Source organism: Littorina saxatilis, linkage group LG8 (genome assembly GCF_037325665.1).
Source record: "Littorina saxatilis isolate snail1 linkage group LG8, US_GU_Lsax_2.0, whole genome shotgun sequence".
NCBI lineage: Eukaryota > Metazoa > Mollusca > Gastropoda > Littorinimorpha > Littorinidae > Littorina > Littorina saxatilis.
This window is the reverse complement of record NC_090252.1, coordinates 45692396-45697074: the sequence shown is the minus strand read 5'-3', so window position 1 is coordinate 45697074 and position 4679 is coordinate 45692396. Positions and strand designations below refer to the sequence as shown.

The 4679-nt window shown below is 39.1% G+C and overlaps 1 long non-coding RNA gene across 1 annotated transcript; it reads right to left on the bottom strand.

Moving 5' to 3' along the window:
* Positions 1–408: 408 nt before the first annotated feature.
* Positions 409–3177, bottom strand: LOC138973649 (uncharacterized). Its single transcript, XR_011458089.1, has 3 exons — positions 2897–3177; positions 1593–1767; positions 409–1155 (listed from the first exon to the last, which is right to left on the bottom strand). It is a non-coding gene; the product is annotated as an uncharacterized lncRNA (long non-coding RNA).
* Between the last annotated feature and the right edge of the window lie 1502 nt (positions 3178–4679).

Here is a 4679-nt window from a genome sequence, read left to right as displayed (position 1 = left end):
TTTCTGTGTTATCAGTGTATTTCTCATCCAGGCATGGATGCCTCCTCTTAAATGGACAGCCCTTCCCGTGTAAACGATTGGGTTCAAAATCTCAAATCTTACCAGGCTTTTACATGGGATGTGGCCATCCTTCCGTTTTGAAAAATACCAGAACTCAACACTCTGTAACAGTATGAGTACTCTCTTTGCGAATGTAGAATTTTATGAATTAATTTCTTAAACGCCACACGTGTAAAACATTCCCTAAAATATCCAGCTCCAAAAACCAGTCAGGATGTTTATTCCTGGTATATGTTCAAGTCAAGAGATTTTTTTCTCCATGTTGGTTGGTTTTTGGGGTTTAATGTCTCTTCAGCAGATGCTAGCTGCTATTCGAGACCGTTTCTCCATGTAAAAGTCTTCGCAGATCTGTGTTGTGAGCAATCCTGTTTTGGAAAAGGACGTGCCTTTATGCCTGTATAGACGGTTTGATTGTTGAGATACCTGGTGGCAATGACCGCACGGGTGGCAAGAGGTAGTAATGCACAGATGACAAAAAACCGACCTGCATTTAAAAAAAAGTTAGGAGGCCTTGATAGGGGGAAACATTTTGTTAATTTCCAGAATCTTTATGAAGAAATAATGAACGAGAAGAAAGTCTGGTCTTGAAGTAAATGCAAATTAAACTATGTATACTTTTGACAAACTTTTCTGTTCTTATTCACATGTTAAAATGTGTGCAGAGATCGTTAGTTACTTCCCCAAAACCATGTTTCAGGCAACAGGCAAACAGAAAATACTGGACACAAGCTATGCTGACCGGCTCATGGACTGACTACCTGATGCTGGAGTACACCAACAGTGGAAAAAGTCTGGAACAAAATGTTGCAGAATGTGAACCATGTACCGGACCACGTGACAACTCAGTATCTTCAAACCACGCAGGAATCTGTTCAACCAAAGATACTAGTTCAACACAGTCACACGATTTGTAAAAGTATATTTCAGCCTTCTGTAGCTCAGGGAGTTTGAACCCCACTCTTCATCCGTTTGGGAAAGTATTTCTGATTGTTTTGACTGCACAGGTTGGTAATGGTACTCTGATGCTTCTGCTGAGAAACCCCACTCGCTAGCGCACCAGCTGCCTGTTATGGGTAAGCGACGTGCCTGTATTTCCTGCAAAGCAAGACAGAATAAAACAGCAGCTTAGTTTGAGCTTTTAAGACATTCGTACCAGAGAAAACGTGTACGTGTTTGTTTGGAGAGGGTGGATAGAATCATAAGACACGCTGTGTCTATGTGACGTAGAGCAGGTTTTCAAATTCATGCTGAAGCACTGTGTGATCGCTATTTTTTTGGCATATCTTACCTTGATTTCAGATAGACTGGGAACCGAAATGAGGATGTTTACATGAATAAACTATGCTGATATGTATGTGTTTAGAAATAAAGAATAGTTTTAATGATATATGATGTGTGGTTTTTGTTTTTTAACCCAATGTGATATTTTCGTATTTGAAAACAAATTGTACACTCTGTCGTCAATTTTACTTTCAGTTTCAGATAAATAAATCTATCATAATGGAAATCAATGTTTGTGTTGTGTTACTTACCCATTTTGATCAATGTTGAGTCGTCCATATTCCTGTGTGTACGCATAGTATGCAGTTTGAAGGTAGTATATGTCCGAGCAAACATAGGAGGATGTGCTGTTAGGCTGTCTATCTCCTCATCCAGGTTTTCCAGATATTTGAATTTCGTTCCCTCTTGGAGTTTCTGCACTGACACCTGATAAGCAAAATACACGTATCACTCTGTGATCATGGCAAAATGCATCATCTGTATGCCCCGTTCAAAAATTACCTTGAGATTCTAAGGTATACACATAAATTGCAGTGGATCACAAAAACAACACGAACAGTAGTACATGTATATATTCAGTTTAAAAATTCATGCAATGAGTCAAAAACCCGATTTAACCCCAGGTAGATTCAGGGTCCCACTGACTGAATCTCATATGGTTGCTTTTCGGCACACACCACACATTTTTAATGGGACTGTGAGGTTTTCTTAATACAGTAAAATATATAGTAGCAACGTACTGTCTGTTCAGTGTTCGTGACGTTTGAGAATACCGATCTATGCACTAACGCATTGTCTTTTTGTAGTGTGACTGTCCGATATTGCGTACTCCTAAAAATCAATAATCAAAAAGTTTGAACTGCTGTAATCGTGTTTCAGCATATGTCTGACACTGACAGTGCTTATTTGCTTCCAAAACGGCTTGCGATATCACGCCATCAGCGTTTCGCCACTGCTCAGAAAATCTTATGATTTCAGATCTAGTTTGAGATCGGAAATCACGTGTGCTCGTTTAAAAAAACTAAATTCATTTATTACTTCCCTTTGACCGTTTCGCAAGAAAAATGTCAGGATCACTATTAGATCTAGTATTAGCACATGAAAGCAGCCCACCGCCATTTAAAAAAAGTTTCACTGTTTAGTGGTGTCGATGTCATGTAGTGTATTACTGTCGCAAATAAAAATACCAGGATAATTGCAGTTTTGTCCGCAAGAAACAGGCTTTGCGCAATGTTAACTTGATGTCTACATGTTTCGTTGTGTGACTGAAGAATTACTCAGAAAGAGAAAATAAGGATAGTCGCGTGTGAACATCACTGTGGAAGCATTTATTCTAAACTGGGCAGTTCAAGGACGAAATCCTTGATTAAAGATAGGAAAATAAACAACACCAGATGCCTGAAATAATAGCATAAATCCATAATCTTTACATGCTTACAGATCTGTGGAAGCACATCAACTGATCTGTGAAAAACACACCTGACTTCGATCTAGCATGCACGAGGTAGCGACTACGGACTAGTGTTTCAACATCACAACAAAGAGAATCACATACCATTTCGTATTGCCGCTTATGCTGGCTCTGTTTCAAGCAGTTCCTTGTGGCCTCGCCAGCATTTTGACGACGAAGAGGCTCAAACGGGCACGCTAAAACCTCAGGCTGGCTGAAAACCGGTCCGTATTCCACTTGTCTTCCTCACTGCTTGAGCCGGCCATATTTGTTGTTCAAGGCTCGTGACGTAGCACACGTATGTGCACAAGGTCATGAGCCAAGACTGCGCGCGCGATGGAACGATTCAGAACAACCAAAAACGAGTCAAAGTATACTTTTTGGATTTCTGTGTTGATTTTTACACACGCATTTGTGGTTGATGAATTAAGCGGGTCAACGTATCAAAAGTGACCCTAAACCTTGGACTTTTCCTTTAACCCAATGCCTACCAGAGCGCTAAACAAGTCGCGTAAGGCGAAATTACTACATTTAGTCAAGCTGTGGAACTCACAGAATGAAACTGAACGCACTGCATTTTTTCACAATGACCGTAGTCCGCCGCTAGTGCATAAGGCAGTGAAAGTGACGAGCCTGTTTAGCGGTTGCGCTGTGCTGCATTGCACGCTTTACTGTACCTCTCTTCGTTTTAACTTTCTGAGCGTGTTTTTAATCCAAACATATCATATCTATATGTTTTTGGAATCAGGAACCGACAAGGAATAAGATGAAATTGTTTTTAAAACGATTTCGGAAATTTAATTTTAATCATAATTTTTATATTTTTAAATTTCAGAGCTTGTTTTTAATCCGAATATAACATATTTATATGTTTTTGGAATCAGAACATAATGAAGAATAAAATAAAGGTAATTTTGGATCGTTTTATAAAAAACAATTTTAATTACAATTTTCAGATTTTTAATGACCAAAGTCATCAATTAATTTTTAAGCCTACATGCTGAAATGCAATACCGAAGTCCGGCCTTCCTTGAAAATTGCTTGGCCAAAATTTCAATCAATTTGATTGAAAAATGAAGGTGTGACAGTGCCGCCTCAAATTTTACAAAAAGCCGGATATGACGTCATCAAAGACATTTATCGAAAAAATGAAAAAAACGTCTGGGGATATCATACCCAGGAACTCCCATGTAAAATTTCATAAAGATCGGTCTAGTAGTTTACCCTGAATCGTTCTACACACACACACGCACAGACACACACACACACACACACACACACACACACACACACACACACACACACACACACACACACACACACACACATACACCACGACCCTCGTCTCGATTCCCCCTCTATGTTATAACAATTAGTCAAAACTTGACTAAATGTAAAAAGACGGGCACATAACGGAGCAGCAAGGTAACACCCGGTATACTCCACGCCACCCACTTTGACGGTTGCTTTCATATTTCTTTTGTATACCTTATGCTTGACAGTTCTAAAAGAGCGCCCTCAGAAAGAATTATCTTCAAAGAATGCCACTTTTTTTTCTCTCGAAAGGGCAACATTTTATTTTTTTGGATCTATTTTATTTATTTACGAGGATTTATATCGCGCTCGTATCTCACCACACAAGGCGACTCAAGGCGCATGTTACCTATTAATGCCGTATCAACATTACGTAAGCAACATGAAGATTTGATATGTCTCATAAAACTGGTTTCGCTTTCTTTTCTTCTTTTTTTCTTGAACGGAAATACAGATGTCCTTTTGTGTCTCTCCCTGGCTCGTGAACGTTTTACATAATTATTCTTCGAAAACACAATGGACACTATTTCCATAGTGTTTTATACAAAAACAAAAATGGTCACGCTCATTCCGC